Source organism: Stegostoma tigrinum, chromosome 14, assembly GCF_030684315.1.
Source record: "Stegostoma tigrinum isolate sSteTig4 chromosome 14, sSteTig4.hap1, whole genome shotgun sequence".
In the NCBI taxonomy this organism is placed as follows: domain Eukaryota; kingdom Metazoa; phylum Chordata; class Chondrichthyes; order Orectolobiformes; family Stegostomatidae; genus Stegostoma; species Stegostoma tigrinum.
In genome coordinates this window covers 57,478,596-57,505,580 of record NC_081367.1, presented here as the reverse complement: position 1 = coordinate 57,505,580, position 26,985 = coordinate 57,478,596, and the positions used below count along the sequence as shown (strand labels likewise).

The window sequence follows — 26,985 nt, the reverse complement described above, 5'->3', positions numbered from 1 at the left end:
TGATGAAGGGTCTAGGCCCAAAACATCGGCTTTCCTGATCCTAAGATGCTGCTTGGCCTGCTGTGTTCATCCAGCTCCACATCTTGTTACCTCAGATTCTCCAGCATCTGCAGTTCCTATTATCTCAGCTCCATGATTGTATTAGCACGAAAGTGCCCCCCACCTTCTCCACTGGTACAATATTGAGGTCTTCTAGAATGCTTATCCAGTGGCATGACCACTGCACCAGTGTCAGTCCCCCTCCACACTCTCCTTGCCACATAGCTAACTGTGCACAATTGACCCAACACACCTCCGATCCTGTTGGAGCAACCCCCTGTGAGTCACCGTTGTGTACGTGAAGTTATCTAAGTTTTCCAGGTGCAAAACGTCCCTCAGATGCTATAGAAATAAAATGATCAGTAGTTCCTACTGAGCAGAGAACCTCTTATTTCTGAACAGTTCCTGGGTTTTGAGAATAAACACTCAAATTTTGTCAATCAGATTCTGAGCAAGTGAACAAACAGGAGAAGAGCACAGCAGGCCAGGCAGCATCTGGAGGAAAGGAGAGTCAACATTTCAGATATTACCCTTCTTCTACTCTCCTTTCCTCCAGGTGCTGCCTGGCCTGGTGTCTCCTTCCAGCCTCCTCTTTGTCTCCTTTGGATTCCACCATCTGCAGTTTTTTTTTGTCTCTAGCCCGAGCAGGTAGAGTTTGATTCCTTTCAACAAGCCGTTTTGGAATCAACGAATGCTATATTTAGTGCCAACAGTCATTGCATTATAATTTAACACCATGAAAACCTCACTTAGATTCATTTAGTTGGAGTCCAACAGGAAGGAACAGGATGAGGAATTGGGAATAAATCAGAGTTCCTAATTTTAAGCACGGAACGGTTATAAAACAGTATACGGTCATGTGTCCCTGTCTGTGTCTTTACCATACATGTCAGGCTTAATGGGTCATATGTTTAGTTCTGTTTTGATTATAGATCATTAACATGACAGTTAGTCAGTGAGATATTTACAAGACATTGCACATTTTCTTTATCTAAAGACTTTTCTGTTGTTAATAAACTTATCTAAATTATAGGAGACTGATTGCAATTATCTTAGCATGCAGCGTAACTAGTTCAGCCGGTCTTCCAAATATCTACTACAGAGACTCTATCTTTAAAAAAATTACACCCTTATCTCATATCTTTAGGTTCTGCTGAACTGACACCTTGCAGGATTTTTCCTGTGGAGGCAATTCGAGCAGTCATTTCCAGTTTGCCAGCATGAACTTCTCACAAGCTTGAGAACCTACACTTCCTCAATTCCATAACATGCAGATGTTTTGGTGTGGAAATTTTAATCAACTCAACCATTCCCTAGGGGTGATTTATTCCCTCAAATGTCCTGAATTCATCTCAATCTCTAAGTTTGTTTCTAAACTGCCTTTATTTTGTAACCTAAATTTTAACATATAAGTTATACACATTTCATTGCTGTAAGTGTAAGATAGCATGTATGTATGGGTGTGTAATTAGAGTCTATGCTATGTGTAGCATGTGTAAATGTGTATGGATAAGTGCAAAGACGTGCAGGTTAGGTGGACTGGCCGTGCTAAACTGCCCATAGTGTCCAGGGATATGTAAGCTCAGTAGATTAGCCATGGGTAATGTGATAGGGTGAGTGGCTGGGTATGGGTGGGATGCTCTTCAGAGGGTCAGTGTGGACCAGATAGGCTGAATGGCCTCCTTCTGCACTATAGGGATTCTATGATTTTGAGTGCGTGTACACATGAACATTTGTCAAATATCACATGACACCAGGTTATAGTCCAACAAGTTTATTTGAAGGCACAATCTTTTGGACTCTAAATCTTTCTTCAGGTGTCAGTGGGAAAGGAGGCATCAGACAGAATTTATAAGCAAAACATCAAAGGGTCAGAGAATGGATGCAAATGTGTTGGACAAACCTAAGATGCTGTGAAATCTCTAATCAGTTAGAAAGGATTAATATGCAAATCCCAGAATTTCTTTCAAGTCACTGACCTGAGATAACATAGAACATAGAACATAGAACATAGAAAAGTACAGCACAGCACAGGCTCTTCAGCCCACGATGTTGTGCTGTGGAATAATCCTAATCCAAAAATAAAATAACCTAACCTACATTCCCTTCAATTCATTGCTGTCCATGTGCATGTCCAGCAGTCGCTTAAATGTCACTAATGACTCCGCTTCCACGACTACCACTGGCAAACTATTCCATGCGCTCACAACTCTCTGGGCGAAGAACCTCCCTCTAACGTCTCCTCTATACCTTCCTCCTAACACTTTAAAACCATGACCCCTCATGGCAGTCAATTCTGCCCTGGGGAAAAGTCTCTGGCTATCGACTCCAACCATGCCTCTCATTACCTTGTACAGCTCGATCAGGTCACCTCTCTTCCTCCTTCTCTCCAGAGAGAAAAGTCCAAGCTCAGTCAACCTCTCCTCATAAGACAAGCTCTCCAGTCCACGCAGCATCCTGGTAAACCTCCTTTGCACCCTCTCCAAAGCCTCCACATCTTTCCTATAATAGGGCGACCAGAACTGGACACAATATTCCAAGTGTGGCCTCACCAGGGTTTTGTAGAGCTGCAGCATAACCTCGTGGCTCTTAAACTCAATCCCCCTGTTAATGAAAGCCAAAACACTATATGCTTTCTTAACAACCTTATCCACCTGGGTGGCAACTTTGAGGGAGCTATGCACTTCAACACCAAGATCCCGCTGTTCCTCCACACTGCCGAGAATCCTGCCTTTAATCCTATATTCAGCATTTAAATTCGACCTTCCAAAATGCATCACTTCGCATTTATCCAGGTTGAACTCCATCTGCCATTTCTCAGACCAGCTCTGCATACTGTCAATGTCTCGCTGAAGCCTGCAATAGCCCTCGATACTATCAACGGCACCTCCAACCTTTGTGTCATCAGCAAACATACCAACCCACCCATCAACCTCCTCACCCAAGTCATTTATAAAAACAACAAAGAACAGAGGCCCAAGAACAGAGCCCTGCGGGACACCACTCAGCACTGACCTCCAGGCAGAATACTTAGCATCTACAACCACTGTCTGCCTCCTGTCAGCCAACCAATTCTGAATCCAGACAGCCAAATCACCCTGTATCCCAACCCTCCTGACTTTATGAATGAGCCTGCCGTGGGGAACCTTATCAAATGCCTTGCTGAAGTCCATGTACACCACATCCACTGCTCGACCCTCGTCAACCTGCCTTGTGACTTCCTCAAAGGACTCAATAAGATTTGTAAGGCTTGACCTGCCCCTCACAAAGTCATGCTGACTCCCTTTAGTCACGCTATGCTTTTCCAAATAGTCATAAATCCTATCCCTCAGAATTCTTTCCGAAACCTTGCTGACCACAGACGTAAGACTGACTGGTCTGTAATTTCCATGGATTTCCCTATTCCCTTTCTTGAAAAGAGGAACAACATTTGCCTCTCTCCAATCTTCCGGTACGACTCCCGTGGAGAGTGAGGAAGCAAAGATTTTCATCAGCAGCTTAACAAGCTCCTTTCTCGTTTCCCAGACCAACCTAGGATAAATGATAACTAAATGTTTTATGAGTATACCAGAGGTGACATCTCAGGTCGGACAAAGTTTTTTAGGTGTGAGGCCTCCTTGAGAATCTGGCTGTGTATGCACCTGGAGTCAGACTTTTTTTTCTGAAGTGGGAATTTATGAAATATCACATTGACTGACTACATATTGCACATTTTTGAACAAAATACATATGTATCTGTGATTACAAATCTACAATTGCAGATTAACCCCATAGATTTATATATGTGTGTGCATGTGTGTGTGTGTGTGTGTGTGTGTGTGTGTGTGTGTGTGTGTGTGTGTATGTGTCTTTGTGTGTGTGCAATAGAGTGAGAGTGTATCTGTGTGTGTGAGATAGAGTGTGTATGTGGTGCGTGTGTGTGCTTCTTGAGAGAGAGGATCTGTGAATGTGTTTGTGCATGTGCCTGTGAGTGTGTGTGTGAGAGAGTGTGTGTATGAGAGAGGGTCTGCATTAGTTTATGAGTATATGTGTGTGACTGTATTTGTGTGAGAGATGAACGGATGAATGGACAGACAGGGATGTTCCCTCCCAGTGGGGCAACAGCTCAGTGGTCAAGCACATTTGGCCTCTGACCATTGGGTAAACACCCTCCAAGGCCGACTTTGGGATACACAATAACAGTCCCTGAGCAGATGCTGATCGCCAAGCTCAGTGCCTATAAGGATGGGGTCAACTGGGATCTTGGATTCATGTTGCACTACAGGTGACCCCACCATAATGTATGCTCCCACACACACACATGCATATATACTCTTTCACACAAATACACTCACACACACATACTCATTTCCACAGACCTTCTCTCATACACATACTCACACGCCACCTTTGAGAGCAATTACGGGGATGGCCAATAAATGCTGGCCTTGCCTGCAGTACCCTCACCCTATGAAAAGTTAAGAGAAAACTATGAAGGCCCCAGTCTTTCAAGGTCAAAAAGTGACACTTCACCTTGCACCTTTCCCAAATCAAGATGAGCCAAATATTGTGATTCTTTGAGTGGCTTCTCATTTACCTGTGTGTTTGATATTGTTTGTCTTGTCCCTCTGCCTTTGCAACTTGCAGTTTCCAGCTATTTAAAATTGTTCCTCCGAACTTCTTCCTGTTGCTGAATTACTCGATTGTAAAATGTTCCAGAAGTTTTGACAGACTCTGTGTGTTGTGAAAGGTTGCCATTGCCAACTGCAGGATCGAGTTGCTGCAACTCAAAGCCCGAGTTCTTTTCTCTGTGGTAAGTCGAGATGGTTGCAAAATCCCAAAAGGTCTGTCATGGACAATAAATGCTGCTGTGCTCTTCAAATGCATCTGAATAATAAAATCCCATGCTAAATGTTTACGCTCACTCTCTCCTTCACCACTCCTGCAATTTGTGAAAGGAGCTGACTTCCTCCTGCTGTGCAGCTCCATTGATGGCCATTTGAGAAGCTATCGGGGAACATTCAGTTTTACAACTGCGAGAGGCATCGCCATCCATGCAAAAACTAGTCTCTTTCAGTGTCCACTCATTTGCAGTATTGAACAATCGCAACAGGCTACCTAGATGATTTTACAGTAAGCACTGAGTCCCACATGCCTGTACATTTGAGGTTAGCTCTGCAAGCGATCCAAAGTTATTCAATCCCTCGAACTCAGTGAAACCTGTCAGACATGACCTCCCCTAACAGAGCTGTGTGACTACCAGTAATTAGTTCTTGTCTCTCCAAGCCGAGAATAATTCTGTCCCTAATCATTTTTTCCAAGGGTTTTCTTGCCACTAATTTTCGACTCATTGTCAACCTAGACATTGAACAGTACAGCACAGGAACAGGCCCTCCAGCCCTCCATATCTGTGTCGATCATGTGGCAGTCTAAACTAATCCCCGCACAAAGTCTCTATCCCTCTATTCCTTGCCTGTTCATGTGTCTGTTTAAATACCTCTTTAACATTGCTATCATATCTGCTTCTACTCCAACCCTCCAGCAAGTTCCAGGGACCTACCACCATCTGTGCTGTAAAAAAAGTAACAATTTGCCACACACATCTCCTTTACACTTTTCACTTCTCACTGTAAGCCTGTCACCCTAGAATTTGACATTTGGACCCCAGGAAAATGACCCTGACAATCCACCCTATTCATGCTCTCAGAATATCATATACTGCAATCAGGTTACCTCTCAGCTTCCAACGCTCTAGTGAAAACAATCAGAGTTTTCCAACTTCTCCTTATAGTGAATGTACTCCAATTCATTTAACACCCTGGTAAACCTCTTTTGTAACCTTTCCAAAGCCTCCACATCCTCAGTACTGCACACAATGCTCCAAATGTGGTCTAACAGATGTTTCATGCATGTTTCATGACTTGCCAAATTTCAGACTCAATGCCTCCAACTGATGAAGGCAAGCATGCTCTATTCCTTCCTTATTCCTTGTCCACTTGCACTGCCACTTTCAGGGAGCTATGGACTTACACCCAAGATGCCTCTGTATATCAATGCTCCTAAGAGTCAGGCCATTTACTGCGTACTTTCCTCTTGCATTTATCTTCCAAAACCAAATCACCTAACACTTGTCCAGATTAAACTTCATCTGCTATTTCTCCACCCAACTTTCCAGCTGACTTATAACCTGTTGTATCCCTCAATAGTTTTTCTCACAACTGCATCAATTTCCATGTCTTCTGTCTAATTACCATTTAGACCACCTAAGCAAATCATTTTTATATATTACAAACAAGAGTCCCAGCACTGATCCTTGTGGATCACCACAGGGCACAAACTTCTAGTCAGAAAAACATCCCTCTACAACTAGCCCCTCTTCTATGACTATGTCAATTTTGTATCCAATTTACCAAATCTTTGTGTTTTCATGTGACTTAATTTTTTGGATAAGCCTGCCATGAGGAACCTTGTCCAATGCTTTTGTAAAGTCAATGCAGACAGCATCCATTCCATCATCACTTCCTCAAAAATCTTGATCAAATTTATGAGACAAGATCTCCCCTGTGTAAAGCCATACTGGCTATTCCTAATAAGTCCAGTCTTCTTCAAATGTGAGTAAACCCTGTCTCTAAGAATGTTTTCTTATACTTTCCATGCTATTGATGGAAGACTCACTGGCCTATAATTTTCTGGATTATCTGTATTGTTCTTCTTAAACAAGGAACAACATTGGCTATTCTCCAGTCTTCTGGGACTTTACCTGTCGCTAAAGAGGTTACAAAGATCTCTGCCAAGGCCCTAGAAATCACCTCTTTTGCCTCTCTCAGTATCCTGGGATAAATCCTAACAGACCCTGGAGACTTATCTGCCTTAATGGAATACAAGACACCTAAAACAGCCTTCTTTTAAATATCGACATGCCTCAGAATATCAACATACCCTTCCCTAATCTCACCATCATACATGTCCTTCTCTTTCATGAATAACAATGTGAAGCAATCATTAAGGACCTCACCCATTTCCTTTGGCTCCATTCACCAGCTCCCTCCTTTGCCTGTGAGTTGACCTACCTTTTCCTTACTACCCTTTTGTTCCTCATGCTATGTGTAAAAAACCTTGGGATTCTTTTCATTCCTACATGCCAGGGCCCCTTCTAGCCATCCTAATTTCTTGTTTAAGTTTTTTTCTGCTTCCTTTATATTCCTCAAGGGCCTTGCCTGATCTTAGTTTCCGAAACCTGACATATGCTTCATTTTTTTTTGACTAACCTATCAATATCTTTTGTCATAGAAGGTTCCCGAATTTTGCCATTACTTTTCTTTCATCCTTGCAGGAACATGCTGGTCCTGAATTCTGTTGGATAGTTTTCTGGTTTATCCCTACCTATTTTTTAGAATAATAATACTGCATTAGCTGGCCTCAGCCCTCTATTACCTATCGTGTATCCAGAGGGGATTTGAACATTAATGCCAAGGCCTCTGCAACCCCTTCGCTCATTCTCTCTGTATACACCTCATCTGGGTCTGGGGATTTATCTACTTTGAAGCCTCCTAAAACAGTTAATACCTCCATCTTCCCTCGGTGGTGAATTGTTCAACCGCATCACAGTCCCTGTCCCTGATAGCTATACCGAAATTAACATTCTCTATATTGAGGACAGATGAGGAATACTCACTTAAAACTTTAACAATATCTTTTGGGCTTACACACAGATTGTCACTTTTTCTCCTAATGTGCCCTATTCTTTCTCTGGTTATCCTTCTTCCCCTAGGATACTTTTAAAACACATTCAGATTCTCCTTGATTTTACCCGCCCACTGGTTTTCTCATGCCTCCTCCTTACTCTCAGATTTTCTTTTTACGTCACCGTCTGTACTTTTCAATATTCCTCTCAGACTTCTGTTATTTTTAGCCCTTAAACTTCCCTTTTATTCTGTATCCAATCCTGTATATTGTTTGACATTCAGAGTACCCTGGACATGTTGGTTCTGACCTTCACCTTGATGGGGAGTAGCTGAAAGACTCCTTTGTAGATTTTACTACAAGTAGCTCCTCCCAGGCCTCTGTGACCAGTGAGCCATACATTAAATCTGTCTTCTCCCCGTATTCAGACCAATATTTCCATTCCAGTAAGCCCTTATCCATAATTATTTTACATATAGTCACGATCCACTATAATCTCCCTCCAAAGATACTTGTCCAGGTGTGTTCCTTCTAACGAGGTTCAGCATTTTTGTGCTTTTGTCAAACTTTCTACTTTCTCACAGGTTCAGTTTAAGAATTGGGCCTCCTCTAAGCCTGTCACATGCTTCCTATCCCAGTTAATATTGTGGAAACTAAAGTCTCTGACAATTATTGCTCAATTACTTTTGCAGTCACCTGAAATTCGCTTACAGGTCTGTCTTTCTATCTCTCCCTGACAGTTAGGAGTCTATAGTCCATACCCAGCAAAGTGATTGTTCCCCTTTCTGTTTTTTTAATCTCTATGGCTTCAGTTGAGGAACTTCCCAAGATATCACACCTCCTTACTGCATTGATCACTTGATCAATATTGCGACACCACCTCCTTTTACATCCCCAATTATGCTTCATCACAATTCTCACCTGAAGACTTCATACCAAAAAATATTGTGCTTCCAGTCCTGCTCCTCCTTCAACCATGTCTCCATGGTAACAATGATATTGTAACCTTATGTGTTAATACCCTAAACTCATTTACTTCACACACAATATTCCTTGTATTCAAGTAAATGCCATCCAACTTTGCTGTAATCTCTTGTGCCGCAACTTGTCTGTATATTCTCTCCCTTCCAGACTGACCTGGTTTTCTGTCTGTGCCTCACTATCTATTGTACCTCCATATCACATCTCCCTGCCAAATTAGTTTAAACCCTCACCAACTGCCTATACAAGCAGCTTTTTTGAGAAAAAAAATGCTTTCACATGGTCCGTGCTTCGGGCCTAGAATGCACTGCCTGGGAGTGTGGTGGAGGTATTCAAGATGGCATTGGATGATTATTGAAAGCGAAGCCATGTACAAGGACATTGGGGGAAAAGGGAGGAGAATGACACTAAGTCATGATGGATATTTTGACAGCTGTTGCAGATACAATCAGCTGAATAATCTCATTACGGGGCTTCAAACCTCCCTGCAAGAGAGTTGGTCATGTTTCAGTTCAGATGCCATCTTATGGATTTTCACAGGCCCAATCTTCTCTAGAAATGGACCCAGTGATCCAGGAGTCTAAAGCCCTCCCACTTGCACCAACTCTTCAGTTCTACCTTTCTAAGTTTATACTCACAGGCATGTAGCACCAGAAGTAATTCAGAGATTACACTCTTTGAGGTCTTGCTTTTCAATCTGTAAACTAGCTGTCCAGATTCAGTTCTGAGGAAGGGCCACCAGACCTGAAACATTAACTCTGTTTTTTCCTTCACAGATGCTGCCGAGCTTTTCCAGCAACTTTGTTTTTGTTCCTGATTTACAGCATCTGCGATTCTTTCAGTTTTTTCTTCAAGTCCTTGTTGCAGAGCCTCAACCCTGGTTCTACTTAGGTTGTTGGCCTCAGCTTGAGCCACAGTCTTGGGTTGTGTGCCCACCCCATTCAGAATGCCCTACATGCAGTAACATCCTGGAGCGTGACCCCACAGAAGCAACATGCCATTCTGAAGTCGCATCTGCAACTATGGAAAATCCTCTTTGTACCCCTCTCTGTTGAGTCTATTGCCACTATTGCAGTTCCTCTGTTCCTGCACCCCCACCCACTTAATGAAAGGCCAGTGGTGGATAGGGCTATGGGGATGGGGGTGAGTAAAAGGCATTGAAATATTTGATAGGCCATGATCTTATTGAATGGCAGGACAAAGCTGACTGGCTGAATGGCCTACAGTCTCCTTATGTTTTCTGGCTGCACCTACTTAAAATCATGGAATAGCTATATCTGTTAATGTGCCATCCATGTAACTCTCAGCCTTGCAGTTGCACTGCTGTACCTCCAGAGGCATTGGCTATTCTCATAGGCTTTTTGATATCTTACTCCACAAAGTGGCTATCTATCTTCCATTGTGAAAACCAATCTTCGTAGACCCCTGCTTTAGTAAGGCCTTAATGTTAAATATTTCAAATAAATGCAATGCCCAGCAGATGCTAGAGAGCTGGAACCAAAAACAGAAAGTGCTGGAGAAACACAGCAGATATGGCAATATCATAGGAGAGACTCACTGAATTAATGGCTTTGAGCTGGATATTGGAGAATATGGGCAGGAGGTGCAGGAAACTGGGCGATTGGGTGGAGAATTGTTTGAACATGACAAATGGCAGGGCTGGTGTGAGTGGGAGAGGTTTGAGTATGGCAGGTTGGGGTGTGAGGATGAAAATCATCATAGAATCCCTACAGTGTGGAAATAGATCCTTTGGTCCAACAAGCCCACATTGACCCTCAGAGCAACACACTCAGACCCATCCCCCTACAACCCACCTAATCTACAAATCCCCGAACACCAGGGGCAATTTATCAAGGCCAATCCACCTAGCCTGCACATTTTTGGACTGTGGGAGGAGACCGGAGCACCTAGAGGACAAGGGGAGAATGTGCAAACTCCCCCAGTCGCCCAAGGGTGGAATTGAACCTGGGCCCCTGGAACTGTGAGGCAGCAGTGCTAGCCACAGTGCCATCGTGCCGAAAGCTAACGATCCTCTTCTTTTCGAGTTCCTGGTTGAAGACGGACTCTTTGCCGTGGTATTAATCTCTGACAGCTGATGGGTGCAGAAGCTGTAAATCTTTTGATAGACAGTCAAACCTCTCTGATATTGGTTATGTTTCATCTTTACACCCTCTACACAATATTCCTTTATTGTCTGTAAGGACTTGGAGTATTAAATCAAATGGTGACTCCACATTCAAGCACAAAGGCTGGAGTTAAGAGATAATACTGGTTATTTCTGTGAAGTTCGCGACATTGGAATGTTGAATCAAATCAATGTTTTAGATGCTGGACTTCCTCCAGCCCTTGCTTCTCCTTCTCTTCCTCCCCCTCTTCCCACTTTCCTCCTCCTCTGTCCACTCTCTTTCCCTCACCAGCCACATCTCTCTACCTTCCCTATCCATCCAAGCTGCATCCCACTATCCACCCCACCCCTACAGTCCCTAACGTCAGTCTTATGACTGTTGCTTCTTCAAAGCATTGGGGTTCTAGTGGGATGGGTTTTAGGCCAGTACTAAGCCTTAACATTATTTTCCCGTTGTGCCTCTTCAAATTTCCATTAGTTAAGTTTGAGCTTTCAGTTCAGCTTGGTGTTAGGATACTGTAAGGTTGAGTCCCAATTTAGAGACAAAAACCAGGCTGATGGCCCCAGTCTGATGTTGCAGGAATGTTGTACAACCAGAGGAGCTGTCTTTCAGTGAGGTTTTAGATGAGCTTTGTTCCATCCTTACAGGCTTATTTAGGTCCCACCTGAGACACCACTTCAAGGAAGAGCAGGCAATTATCTGTGGGCAGTATTAATCCACATCCTGACACAGACTATTTACTCATTATCATGTCACTGCTCGAGAAGCTTTCTGTCACCCTCAAGCTTGAACCTTCGATAAACCCATAGATTTTCTGGTCTTTACTACAGTTTGTGAACAGAAGGACTTCTTGACGTCACAAACCATTTTGCTTTAATTTATGAGATTGTGTCTCCCGTCTCTCTGAATTTCCAGCTCAAGACTATGGAGCTGAAGTGGTTCATTTTGTTTGAGTGATGATCTTGTGAAGTGTTGCAACAGGCTTGAGAGGTTGTTTCATCTCTCTGGTTTCTAGTTACATGATGATACTATGGCTTTAAGAGGTACCAAGTTGTCTGTTCAGAGCTAATAAAGTAAACAGCTTGTGGTGAGACCTTGTTTTTTTTTAAAGTTAAAACAATAGAAGCCGCATGAATGAATGGAGTCCAGCTCCCACAGAACGAGGGTTTTAGTTTAACTTTCAGTCTTTGTGGTTTTGAAGTTAATTGTGGAAGCTGTCATGCATCTCTCTCTGCCAGAATTTTCATTTTGTTTTCTTTCCTCCTGGACTGGAGAAACATTGTGCATCAGACAATCTGTTTTACTGAATTTGCTTTTGTGAAGTGTGCGTTTATGGGATGTTACTATCTTGGGTCAGTTGCTGTTTGGTGGTTAAATAATCTATAATTCTGTTAAGTTTTCTAATAGAGCTAAAGTTATAACAGTTCTTCTTTCTTTTGTTTGTATTTTAAGTGTAGTGTAAGAGTAAAGCTTGTTTTGCCTAAAGCCTAGTGGTGTAGCCAATCACACAACATCTGGAACACAGCACCTGACACTTGCCTTTAAATAGGATAAAAGTTAGGGTCTAAGCTATCGCTTGGATATTTTTGAAGGGAGGCTGTTCTCCTACATAACATAAACATCAGCACCTGCTGTTTACAAGTTCAAAGGAAAGTTTAGCTTAAAAGTTTAAGTATAAACAATTCTGTTGTCTATCATTTCAGATTCCTTCTGATTTCTTTCAGGATAACTTTAACTGCGCCCCCCCCGGAAGTTTTGAGGTGTTGACACAACCTGGGATGGCCCCCAGAAACCACTATTAACAGTTTTCAGCCTGTGAATTTTTGCGGTTTACAGCTTGATTTCTGAGACCGTTAATGTAAGCCATTGTTTAGTGCATTAAAACACTAAGCCACATAGGCCACATCAGTGGGAGGTACATTCTTTGCTCATCAAGGCTTGGTTGTCTAATTACACCATGCAGAGGCAGTGAGCAAACGCAAGAGGAAGTGCTTTTATGCAGTACCTTATGAGTACAAGCTCAGGACGTCCAAAGCATTTCATGGCAAATTGTTTTCTTTCTAAACTGTGATTACATTTTGTTATGTACAAAATGTATCAGACAATCTACATGCAGCAAAGTCTTAACAAAGGTTTGTGTTGGGAGTGAAATACTAGCCCAGAACATTGGAGACTTTAATATTTCATTCAAGAAAACAGCACCGTCAACAATGCAGCATTCCCTCAGCATGGCACTGGGAGCAAGGGTACTACTTCAGGAAAGCCAGGGAAAAATGCCCTGCATGATAGTGGGAAGAAGTTGTTTTAGTGAGGAGAGGGAGGAAGGGGGAGGGGGAAGAGATGGAAGCAGATTGGTGAGCTGAGCTAGTTTCTGTGTTCCTGCTGGCAAAGAGTCGTTGCACTGTCATATGCTTAAATCCTTCAAATTACATGTTCTAACTGCTCAGATAATGGAAACCATGTGTCCTGAGGAATTTCTAAATCTGTATTTGGGAGCCATTGGCTTGCAGTCCCAAGTGAGCGTGGACTTCTGAGAATGGACAAGGTGCCAAAGCAAGGAGCCAGTTTGTTTTTCAGCTGGCTGTTGTTTGGTGGTCAGTGCAGGAATGCCTGGGCTATCAGCCAAGCTGGTAGCAAGCCGGTACAGGCGACAAGATTATGTTCCCACAGAACTGTGGCAGAATGCTACGCTAAATCGTGATCGGCTTTCCATTGAGCTGAAACCAAACTCTGGACTGTCACACTGAAACTTCACTGAAACTACACATGCACGTAGGATTCATCGTTAAGATCCAGAAACAGAAGAAAAAAATAGTGTTTACATAGCACATTAAATCATTGCCAAAGTTTGACACTTTCAGTTACATATGAAATGTATTAGACAATTTACACACTGTAAAGTCTTGCTCAAAATTAACACCAAAAGAACTGTGGATGCTGCAAATCAGGAACGAAAACAAAGTTGCTGGGAAAGCTCAGCAGGTTTGGCAGCTTCTGTGAAGCAACTTTGTTTTTGTTCCTTGCTCAAAATGAAGCATATTTTCTTTTTATCCTTCTTTGGGATGTGCGGACCTTGCTGGTAGGGTTGTCCTCACTGCTGTTTGTCCTTTAGCTGATTGGATCTCCCGGTCATTTCAGATGGTGGGAAAATGCCAACCCATTACTCTGGGTCTGGAGTCACATGTAAGCCAAGTAAGGATGGCAGTTTTCATTCCGTTAAGAGTCATAGTAAAATGGATGGATTTTAACAATGCTTTAGTGGCCACTATCTCTGAGGCTGTATTTCTTTTCCAAGATTATTACTGAAATTTAAATTGCACAACTGCAATGTGGGATTTGGGCTCATGTCATCAGAGAATATGCCTGAGCCTCTGGGTTACCAGTCCAGTGACATTACCGCTACAACATCGTTTCACCCACAGAACTCTTTTTCATGCAATTTAGCAAAGCCAGCAATTGTTGTCCCTCCCCAGTTGCCCTTGAACTGAATGTGTGTTACAGTCATTTCAAAGGACAGTTCTTGAGAGTCAACAACATTGTTGTGGGTCTGGAGTCACATGTAGGCCAGGCCAGGTAAGGATGGCAAATTTTCTTCCCCAAAAGGACATTAATGAACCAGGTGAGTCTTTATGACAATGGGTATGTGGCCGCTGTTTTTATTTATTTCTAGGCTTTATTGAATTTCCCCATCTGCCATGGTGATGTTTAAACCTATCTTCCCAGAAAATTAACATTGGAGCTCTAGAATTACTCATCTAGACTCAAAGCCACTGCACTACCAGTTATGGAGTGTTGACTGAAACTTGGCCCAGATATAAATTTCAATGAGCATCTTAAGGGAGGAACAGAAAGTAGAACAATGGGCAATGATAGAGGAAACTCTCAAGTTTACAGCCCAGGCTGGTGAAGGTAAGAATATCAATGATGGAGCATTAAAATGTAAGTTTCCCAATCTTTCTACACATGCATCAGAGAGTGACAATAGTCAAATTTAATAATTTTGAATTGTTGGAAGGAGTTTACTTCCTTTTTATTGAATAGTCAATTACATTTCTGAATCTAGCACCTAACATGTACAATGCATTGATCTGAACAGAAGGTAAAGATTTTTTTGACCCAAGTCAATGTAGTCGTTAACAGTATCACCATAGCAACATCTACAATGAGTGAATTTCAATTGAATGTCACTGGTCTTGACTTTATCTATATTACAAATGTGAGCACCTGAATAGGGATATAGAAGCCAGTAAAAGAAAATTCGAAGTCCATCCATTCATATGCTACCATCCTGATAATCACAGGACGCAATGAAAACGGAGTTGTTGATTATTTACAGTGATATTTGCCTTCACTAAGCCTTTAATAGATACCAACATGAGATAAGGATTATTTACGGTGGTGGAGAGCTCTGAAAATTGGAGATCCACAATACTGAGCTAATTCTTTTGTACAAATCATTGTTTGGCAGTACAGAAATTGGTATCGCTAAAGTGCATATTTGTAAATATTTTCTTCAAATCTCATCAGGACATTTGCAAGAAAACCAATGTATTGGAAGGAATAGCTTTTTACTATATTGAAAAAGAGAGCTGATTAGTTGACAAGTTATCTCTGATTGATAACACCATTGTTATAGATATTTTACCCGTTAGGCAATGATTGGTAGTTAACCGGCAATTTGTGTTTAAATTTAAACTAGGCTGGTTGACACTGTACAAATCAGTGTCCTGAAGAATGAATGTTGTTTATTCATAGAATGTGGGTGTTGCAGGCTGAGCCAGCATTTGTTGCTGCTCTCTTGTGGGCTTTGAGGAAGTATGCTATCTTCTTGCCATCTCTGTTGTAGATAGATCCACAATGCTATTAAAAAGGGACTTCCAGGATCTTGACCCAGCAACTATTACTTGTTTCATTCAGATGAAACCGATTCAAACTCACCTGTTCCTCATAAGAGCATTACACATGAGTAGAATGGGCCTATATTCTCTAATATTGAGAAGAATGAGAGATGGTCCCATTGAAATGTAGAAAATTATTATATAGCTCATAAGCTGAGAGGTCATTTCCCCTCTGGCTGATGCATTCAGAAACAAGCAGTCATGATTATAGCCCATTTTGTCATGATTTTAGTCCATAATCTGAGCATTGTGAAGTTTTTAAATTCCGGACCCAGAAAGATATGATGTTCAGGTAGACTCATCGAGATGTACACACAGAAACAGAATCTTCAATCCAACTCATCCACATATTGTAAACTGACCTGGACGTATTTTTTCAGCATTTGGCCCATATTCTTCTAAACCCTTCTATCTGTGGAATGTTGAATATATTCTAGAGCCGGCTGACACCATTTGAAATTAAAGAGGATGCCACTTGGAATCAAGGTGAAGAAAATTTCTATTTTGTTAAAGAATTTTGAATCTTTCGAATTCTCTTGGGGCTATAGGAGCCCAGACAGTGAGTATTTTTAAAGTCGAGATTGATAAATTTCAAAACATCAATGACTTAAAGAGGTACAAGGATAGTGTGAGAAGAAAGGCATTGAGGTGATCAGCCATAATCAAATTAAAGTGGATGTGATGGCCTAGTGTTATTATCACTGGACTGTTACTCCAGCAACCTAGATCATGTTCTGGGAACCTGGGTTCGAATCCTGCCATGGCAGATGGTGGAATTTGAATTCACGAAATGTCTGGAATTAAGAGTCAAACGACCATGAATCCATTGTCGATTGTAGGAAATACCTATCTGGTTCACTAATGTCCTTTAAGAAAGGAAACTGCCATCCTTACTGATCTGTCATGCTTACGCGTGACTCCAGACCCACAGCAATAAATACTGCCTAGGCAGTGACACCCTCATCCCGTGAATGAGTAAAGGAAAAAAGATGGCAAAAGAGACTCAATTGGACTAGGTGACCTACTCGTGCTTCAATTCTCCAAGCTCCTTGCTTGGGATCAACAGGATTTTAAGGGAACTGAGCTATACTGATAGACCAGGAAGTGGATTTCAGTTAGTAGCACAGATGTGATTTATTGAATGGCATAGCAGGTGCAAGGTGCTGCAAGACTAATGCCTCTTTGTCCTGATACTCTGATTATCCTGACAGAATGGTCGGAAAGGATTTGGTATGATGTATGCATAATTGATGAGGGAGACATAACCTACTGGTCAGAAGCATAAGGTAGCTCTTAACAAATATACGCAGGAATTTATTAGAGGCTTTGGGTCAGAAAATGTAAACAGAAGAGTGGCCTGGCAGAAAAGGGCAGAGACGCTAAAGGCGTAAAAGTGGAACAGAGTTTAAGGCGCTGTATCTGAAAGTGCACAACAATTTTTTGCAAAAGGGAAGTATTGTTGGCACAAACAAAATCAATGTCAAAAGTCTGATAGTCAATATAGGGACATAGGACCTGAATATGGAAGGGTATGTGACTTAGAATAGAATAGAACAGAATATCCTTTATTGTCACTTGGACTCCTGTACAGAACTACACTGAAGAGTTTTTACAGTGGCTACTTTTTAATGGCACCATCTTAGGTACAAGTACCTCACTACAAATCTTACTGAGTGAAAAAAAACTGTTGTTGTACAAAGAGCATTAAAAGATAAGGATTTACGTTACTGTCTGTCAAGACTACCAAACAGCAACAACTCAACATATGGCACAAGGCCCAAGTCTAACAACTGTCCCACATCACACCAGTCTCCAGTCCGCTTCTCACTGGCACTCAGCAGCAAGAAAATAAGATGCACTTTACCAGGATTCGCCTCTCTCAAGCTGCTCTGGGGCTTGGGTTTCCCCATGCAGTGTTGCAGGGCTCGCAGCTCATGCGCTGTACCAGCTCATTTCCCACTCAACTCCAGTGATCGCAGCCCCACATGCAGTACGGGCTTGTTCTCTGAGCTGCTGCAGGACACATTGGATTAACAAATCTAGGAAAAGGTAGTGAGGCAGCTCTGTTAATTAAGGATTCTATTAGTTCACCACTAACAGAGTACCTTAACTTAAAAGATCAAGATGTAGAACCAGTAAGGGTAGAGATAAGAAATAGTAAAGATAAGAGACCCATTATCAGAGCAGTTCATAGGCTCCATAGGAGTAGTTACAGAGCAGTACAGAGTATCTTGGAAAAATGAATGGGTCAAGTAAGAAATATACTACAGTAATCAAGGGTGACCTTGCTGATTTGGAGAATTAGATTGGAACAGTGTATTAGAATATTCATTTATAATGTTTTCAGGACAATTTCTTAGAGCAGTACATTCTTGGGCCAACCAGGGAACCAGGCTATTCTAGAACAGGTAATGTGTAAAAAGGCGGGATTAATCAATAATGAGAAAGGAGTCTTTGGTGACAGTGATCACAAAATAACAGAATTTCATTGTTACTTTGAAAGGGACAAGCGTGGGTCTATGATTAGTTTTTGAGACTAATTAACAGCAATCAAGGCATGAAGGTAAAGCTGGCTAAAGTGAACTGTTAGATTAGGTTAAAAGGTAGATCAGTAGTGTAGCAGAATTTTAAAGAGATATTTAGCATGGAATTGTAAGAATGATGCACCTTCTGTGGCTAAATAAAGTTCAGGGCAGTGTCAAATTGAAAGAAGCACAATTCAAATCTGGAAAGGTTATTAAGTCAGAAATTAGGAAGAACTCTAAAATCTGGCAAAAATTGACTAAATGAAGTAGGTATAAAGCAGGGTTTGAGAAAAAGCTAGCTAATTGTATTAAAACAACAAGTACAAATGTTTATTACTTCTTAGAAACATACCCAAACAGGAATCAAGAAGTGAAACAGAAAGTTACGATGAGATCAGATGGTGCCATTATGACTTTATGAAATAATCAGAAGGTGGTAGACACGTCACCGAGAGGAATTTTGTGAAAGACAGCACTGCAGTCACTGCGACTAGGCAGAGGATGTCGAAAGAACACCCTTACTGACTGAAGTAAGGAAAAGCATCCAATCAGAAGGTGGCAGAGATGATACTGAGAGGAATTCTGGGAGACGGCTCTGCAGCCAGGTTGATCAGTCTGAATATCTTGGTAGAACTGGTGTAACAGAGTGGTTATTCCCCTTTCAAGCAAGTATACCTTTTTGTATGCTGTTAGGTGGAAGAAAGGATGTAGCCTCTTCGGAGATAGTGCTAGCAGTAGCCAGACCTGTGGCACCACAACTGGTTCTGCTGTGGAGCAAGGTGTGGCAAAGTCTAAGCGAGCGATAGTATTGGATGACTCAATAGTCAGCAGCACAGATAGGCATTCCTGTGACAATGAATGAGACTCTGGGATGGTGTATAGCCCACTGACTCCCACAGCTACCTAGAATACACCTCCTTCCACCCACCCCCTGCAAAAATTCCATCCCCTATTCCCAATTCCTTTGCCTCTGCTGCATCTGCTCCCAGGATGAGGCATTCCATTCCTGTACATCCCAGATGTCCACGTTCTTCAAGGACCGCAACTTCCCCCCCCCCCGCAGTGGTCGAGAACACCTTTGACGGTGTCTCCCGCAACACATCCCTCACACCCCGCCCCCACAATAACTGCCCTAAGAGAATCCCCCTTGTTCTCACATATCACCCCACCAACCTCCGAATACAACACATCAGCCTCCGACACTTCCGCCACCTACAATCCGAACCCACCACCCAAGACATTTTTCCATGCCCACCCTTGCCTGCCTTCCGGAGAGACCATTCTCTCCGTGACTCCCTTCTCCGCTCCACACTCCCCTCCAAACCAACCACACTTGGCATCTTCCCCTGCAACTGCAGCAAGTGGAATATGAGACCAGTATGTGCAGGTACTGGGGACAAAAGTGATAGAGATATGCATCTCACAGGTTAAGAGCAGGCACAGGGAAGTCTTGCGTCTCAGAGGGACAGTGAACTGGAATGCTTTACTTCAATTGAAGAAGTGTAACAGGTAAGTCAGATGAACTAAGAACATGGTTTGCTGCCTGGAATTATGATATTATTGCTGTTACAGAAACATGGTTAAAGGAGGGACAGGACTGGCAGCTCAACATTCCCAGATGTCGCAGCTTTAGGAAGGACAGAAAGTGAAACAAAAGGGTAGGGGAGTTGCACTGCTGGTTAGGGGTCACACCACAGCTGTGTTGAGGGAGGGCACATTGGAGGGATCTTGCATTGAGGCATTATGGGTGGAGCCCAGGCATAAGAAGGGTGAAATCACAATTTTGCGAGTTTTCTATGGACCTCCCAACAGCCCATGGGCGACAGAGGAGCACAAGTGCAATGAAATACTGGAAGAATGTGAAAAGAGCAGGGTGGTTCCTCTCATTGAAAGAGACTCAGTTAGACCCAGGGGCTCAGATGGAGAGCAATTGGTTAGTTGTGACCAGGAGGGCTTTTTGAGGCAGTATGTTGACAATCCAGCAGAGAGGAGGCCTTATTGGTTTTGGTCCAAGGGAATGAGCCAGGACAGGTGATTGATGTTTCTGTAGGAGAGCATTTTATGGGCTTAGTGAGCATAACTCCATAAGATTTTGTGTTGTCATAGAAAAGAATACAAGTGGCTCTCTGGTAAGGGTTAATTAATTGGGCAAGAGACAATTACACCCAAATTAGACAGGAACTGGAGAATGTGGATTGGAAGCAGTTATTTGAGGGCAAATCTACCTCTGGCAATGTAGGACTCTTTTAAATACCAATTGACTAAAGTGCAGGACATGCATGTCCCTGCAAAACTAAAGGAGAGGAATAGCAAGATTCAGGAACACAAGGGAAATTGTAAGGTTAGTGAAAAGAAAAAGGGAAGCATACAACAAGTCTAGGCAGCTACAAACTGATGAATCCCTGGAGGAGTACAGAGAAATTAAAAGGGAACTTGAATGTGCACGTTAGGAAGGCTAAAGGGGGCCATGAAATGTCTATAGCAAACAGGGTCAATGAGAATCCCAAGGCTTTTTATGCATATGTTAGGAGAAAGAGGGTAACAAGTCAAAGAGTAGACCCACTCAAAAATGAAGAAGGGAAGTTATACGTAGAGCCACAGAAAGTGGGGGAGATCCTGAATGAGTACTTTATATCGGTTTTCACCAGGGAGAAGTACGTGACTAATGTTGAGGTCAGGGATGAGTGTGTGAATACACTAGAGAATGTCAACACATTAAAAGAGGAAGTTTTTGGGAATCCTAAATTGCATTAATATAGACAAGACCCCAGGACCAGATGGGATTTACCCCAGGTTACTCAAAGAGCCAAGGAAGGAAATAGCTAGGGCATTGGCAGATATCTTCACATCATCATTGACCACAGGTGAAATTCCAGAGGACTGGAGATTAACAAGTGTTGTTCCCTTGTTTAAGAAAGGATGCAGGGATAATCCCGGGAACTATAGACCAGTGAACTTGATGTCTGTGGTGGGAAAGCTCTTGGAGAAATACTAAGGGACAAGACATATGTGCATTTGGAGGGAAATGGACTACTTAGTAACAGGAAGCATGGTTTTGTCTGGGAAAGGTAACGTCTCCCAAACCTGACTGAATTTTTTGAATTGGTAAAGAAGATAATTGATGAGGGAAGGGCTGTGGATGTCATTTATGTGAACTTTAATAAGGCATTTAGTAAAGTCCCACATGGCAGGTTGGTACAAAAACTAAAATCACGAGGGATTCGGGGTGGCCTAGCTTTATGGTTAGAAAACTGGCTTGGTCATAGAAGACAGTGGGTAAAGGTGGATGAATGTTTTTCAGAAATGAGACGGGTAACTAGTGGTGTTCCACAGGGTTTGGTCTGAGGTTCTTTGTGGTTTGTAGTATATATAAATGATCTGGAGGAAAATGTGGGTGGTTGGATAAAATTGCTGAAGACATGAGTATTGGTGGAGTTGCTGATAGTGCCAATGATTGTGAAAGTATACAACAGGTTATAGATAAATTGGCGACTTGGGCACAGAAATGGCAGATGGACTTTAATTTAGACGAATGCAAGATGATGCGTTTTAGAGGAGCAAATTTAGGTGTGAATTATAAGGGCAGAACCCTTAGGAAGTTCAGATGGATCTGGGTGTGGAGGTCCACAGTTCCTTGAAAGTGGCAACACAGGTACCCAAGATGATTAAGAAGGCATATGGCTCGCTTGCCTTTAATGCCTGGTGCATGGAGTACAAGAGTTGGCAAAACATGTTACAGTGATATAAAACCCTTGTTAGGCTGCATTTGGAGTATTGTGTGTAGTTTTAGTTACCACACTATCAGAAGGACGTGGAAGTTTTGGCGAGAGTACAGAGAACGTTCACCAGGATGTTGCTTTGTCTCCAGGGCATTGACTATGAGGAAAGATTAAAAAGACTAGGATTGTTTTCACTGGAAAGATGGCAGCTGAGAGGAGACCTGATAGAGGTCTACAAAAGTATGAGAGGCATATTTAGGGATAGTCAGAGGCTTTTTCCCAGGGTTGAAGTTTCAATTACGAGGGGACACAGGCTCAAGATCAGAGTGGGAAAGTTTAAGTGAGAAGCACAAGGGAATGTTTCATGCAGAGAGTGGTAGCAGCCTGGAATGTATTACCAGAAGAGGTGATGGAAGTGGGCACGTTGAAGACATTTAAGAGGCACCTGGAAGGATGCGGGAATAGGGAGGGAATAGAGGGATACAATTGTAAAATGGCAGGTTTGTTTTTAGATTAATTAGGGCATGATGGTTGGCACAGGCTTGGAGGGCTGAAGGGCCTATTCCTGTGCTGTACTTTTTCAGTTGTTCATTCGTTCATTTGTTCAAATCAAATGTAACTAATTGATTAGAATTTTGTTTTGACAGGGTAACATTCATGGTGATAGAAAGGAATTGGTAGATGCGACAAATTTTGATTTCCAAAAGTCATTTGATAAACGCCATTTCAAAGGTTGCTGTACACAATAAGGGCACATGGAATAGGGACTAATACATTAGCATGGATATCAGATTGGCTAGCTAACAGGAAGCAAAGTGGAGGAGTAAGTGGGTCTTTTTGAGTTAGCAAACTGTAACTAATGGAGTACCACATAGATTGATGCTTTGATAGATTTATAACCTATATCAATTATTTGGTTGAAGGGGCTGGATGTATAGGTGCTACATTTGACAATTAGACCAAGATGGATAGGCAAGTAAGTTGTTGACGGGATGTAGAGATTCAGCAAATGGATGTAAATACATAGGTACACACTGGCTAAGGTCCTCCAACAGCATTTAGAATCATACTTCATACACTGGAAGATGATTGCAGTTATTGGTGGTCAATCATCTCCACTCTAGGATACCTCTGCAGGAGTTTTTCAGGATAGTGCCTTTGGCCCAACCATCTTTAGCTGCTTCACCAATGATCTTCCCTCTGTTATAAGATCAGAAGTTTTTAGCTTTTTAAAAATTCATTTTCAAGGTGAGGGAATTGTTGGCTAGGCCAGCATTTGTTGCCCTTCCCTAATCACCCATAGGGCAGTTCAGAACCAACCATATTGCTGTGGGTCTGGAGTCACATGGAGGCTGGCCCAGGTAAGGATGGCAGTTTCCTTCCCTAAAGGATATTAGTGAACCAGATGAGTTCTTTCCAACAATTGACAATGGATTCATGGTCATCATTTATACTTTTAATTCTAGATTTTTATTGAATTCAAATTTCACCATCTGCAATGGCAGGATTCAAACCAGAAGTGGGGATGTTCACTATTAATTGTACAATATTCAGCACCATTCATGACTTCTCAGATGTTGAAGCAGTCATTACCTGCATACAATAAAATCTGGACAACATTCAAGCTTGGGCTGATGTGCACTATGTAATGGTCATGCAACACAATTGCCAGGCAATGACCATCTCCAACAAGACAAAATCTGCCCATTTCCTTCTGGCATTCAATGGTATTAGTGTAATTGAATCCCCCACCATCAGAATCCTGGAGCTACCACTGACCAGACATGTAACTGGTCTTGAAGGGACTGAATAGCATGGATACCAGGATGATAATTCCTCTTGTGGGCTATGTTAAAACTCAGGGACATAGTTTAAAAATAAGAGGTCTCCTGCTGTGTGTGCTACCATCTGTATCTTCTATGTATGTGGGTTCTTTAGGAGCTTACATGATCTAATGTGTGTAGTCACCTTCTTATTTAATGAGAAGAGTCTTACAGGGTGAACAAGATCACTGCAACTATTGAAAGATTAGAGGAATAGACTGTACATTATTACAAAGACTGTTGGGAGGACTTAGCTCTTGGCTGGTCTCTTCAATGATCTTACTTTACTCTTCCACCAAGTCCTTATAACAGAATCATCCTGGGTTGTGTTTATTGCTCTGAATTCAGTGTAAGTTGCCTTCTTGAACCACGACAGTCCATATGCTTCAGGTACACCCACAATGCTGTCAGGGAGGGCATTCAAACACATTGCCATGGGTCTGGGGTCACATGTAGACCTTACAGCAGAGGAGTTTGGGAGGGGCCATGATTGAAATAGAACCCAGCAACACTGAGGTAACAGCAGTATATTTCCAAGTCAGGACAGTAAATGGCTTGGAGGGGAACTTTTGGGCAGCCACATTCTGTGCCTCTGTTGCCCTGGTCCTTCTAGATAGAAGTCTGGAAAGCCCTATCTAAGGAGTTTTGGTAAATTTCTGCAGAGTATCCTGTTGATGGTACACACTACTACTACTGAGCATCGGTGATGGAAGGAGTGAATGCTTGTGGATGTGGTGCCCATCAAGTGGGCCGTTTTGTCCTGAATGGCGTCAAGCTTCTTGAGTTGTTGGGACTGCATTCATCCAGGCAAGTGGGGAGTATTCTGTTACACTCCAAACCTGTGCCTTGTGGATGGTGGAATATTTGCCACTTGTCAGCCGAAACCTCGATTTTGTCCAGGTCTTGTTACATTTGGCAAGAGCTTAGGGGCCAAGACAACTGAAGCCATCACATGGAGCAATTAAAATCCGGAATGGGCAACAGGCTGGAAGTGAAAGAGCACAGAGACAATTCGAACTGTGGAACTGGAGGAATTTAAAGATGTGTTGTGGGGCAGGGCCAATACTGAGGCTTATTATAATTCATTTATGGAGTATGGACATCAGTGGTCCAGGCGGTATTTACTTATTGGCAATCCTTAATTTCTCAGAAGTCATTTAAGAGTCAAACACATTGCCATGGGTCTGGGGTCACATGTAGACCTTACAGCAGAGGAGTTTGGGAGGGGCCATGATTGAAATAGAATGATCGAGCCTTATAGTAGAAAAAGAGGCCATTTGGCCTGGCATGTCGGTGCCAGCTCCAGAGAAAGCTACCCAGATCGGGCTGGAGAATGAGACTGTCTCCATCGTCATCTAAATACATCACTTGTAAGATGTGTAACATTATGCGGGGCTTAGGTAGGGTTTTCCCCTTAATGAAGAGAGCAACAACCAGGGGACAGAGATGTAAGGTATGGAGCAGCAAGTTTAGAGGGGATGCAAGGTGAATCATTTTCACCTAGAGGGTGGTGGGAATTTGGAACTCCCTGCCTGTAAGGGCAGTAGACTTAGAAAGTGTTAAAATATAAAGATTGCTCAGTTGTACATTTGCAATACCAAAGCATACAACCCTATGGGCCAAGTGTTGGCAAGTGAAATTAAAATAGTGAGGTGCCTGCTCTTTATTTGCACAGAAGCGATGGGCCAAGGGCCCTTTTCTGTGCTGTAACTTTAACTCCATGGCCAGGTAAGGGCAGCAGATTTCCTTTCTGCAAGGAATTATTGAAGCAGATTTTGTGATAATAGTCCATGGTTGCCATTAGGCTAGGTTTTTATTCCAGATTTTTGTTGAATTCACTGTCTGCCATGGTGGGATTTGAACCCACATTCCCAGATCATCAGATCGGGCCCAGGGATTACTGGTCCAGGGGCAAACTGCCTTGCCTAATTTGTCAGCATAAGTATCAGCTTGTTCAAATTCGTGGAGTTGCTGGATTGTGATCCAAAGCAGGTCAGTGAGCTTCTCATGGGCCAACAGAATTGGAATCCAAATTGGGGGAAACGATGGTGTCACTGCAGTTAGATCCTACCCTTCCCCACGGGGCAGCGTTGGAAATGTCTGATTGCTGAAAATGGTGTCTATTTCTTTCAGCAAGTCCTGATAGCCAGGGTGCAGGTGGAGTTTGCTTCCGTCTGTGTCCAACTTCCTTAGTGGCCTAGACTTCCTCTCTCCATCGGAGGGCAGTAGCTCCAAATTGTTCCTACACAAATTCGGTTGACTTTGCTATATAAGAGCTTTCAACACAGCAGTGAAACTTCCTCCTTCCCGTGACTATTTTATGACCTGTGAAAATCTCATTTAAAATGTGAAAAATATCATCCTTTTGAAAGAACAGTTGCTTAGAAAGTTCATGCGATTCATTGTGTCCCAGCTGTTAACGTTAGCCGGATGGATTTTCCCTTGGTGGCATTTTTCAGCTCCCAGTAGAAGTCCCACAGGAGTGGTCTTTGTTGCTTTTCCTGCACGATCTGAATCATTCAGGAAATTGCAAATGAAACTCAACCCCGACAGAGTTATAGCCGTGGTGCTTAAACTGGATTTTAATTCTTTTCATTGCTATTCCTGAAAGAGCTGTTCCTGTGCCAGAAGGGTTGGGTTTGAGGTGGGAGTGTCTATGAGAAAGCCATGCCTCTGCAAGTCAGTCTTGGCCAGTGTGGGTGAGGCTACAAGTTTAGCGAGTTGCTGCACTGCAGCTCCACATCAAGTTAGGAGCTCACAGCTTATCTGATTTCTGTGTGAACATCTTGGAGATTGTAACAGAAACTCAACTCTTCTTGTCTGCTCTGTCTCCCCTCTGGAAATCGAATGTACACTATGGAGTCAACAGTTCAGTTGTGTTCAGAGGTTAGTGTCAGCCCGTCTCTCTCTCTCTCTCTCTCTCTCTTCTTGCTCTCATTCACTGACAGAACTGTTTATTTGTTGCACTATGTATTCAGAGGCTGCAGTTCAGCCTGGGAGTCTCTGCAGCTATTGGATGGCTAATACACTGTCCTTCGATCATAACTGCTGCTGGACACTTCTTCCTTAATCAGGCCACTATCTCGTAGATGATCCCATTTCTATCTGCCACAGTTCCATTCCCTGATCCGTGTACTTGTTCCATTCCTGGACGATGCCTATTTTTAGCTTCTGGTAATTGTTTTGATTCTTTTGAAACTTTTGCTGCTGAT

General features: G+C 42.6%; 1 protein-coding gene across 6 annotated transcripts in view; it reads left to right on the top strand.

Annotated features, from left to right (window-relative positions):
• Window positions 1-26,985, top strand: part of LOC125457787 (phospholipase D1-like) — a 169,598-nt gene that overhangs the window by 35,020 nt on the left and 107,593 nt on the right. For 2 of the 6 annotated variants that reach the window (XM_048542384.2, XM_048542380.2), the window contains exon 1: window positions 26,477-26,659. The exons of the other annotated variants lie outside the window; for them this stretch is intronic. The gene's annotated coding sequence lies outside the window, so the exon portion shown is untranslated. Of the gene's footprint in view, window positions 1-26,476; window positions 26,660-26,985 lie in introns of those variants that run through there. 6 annotated transcript variants of the gene reach the window in all.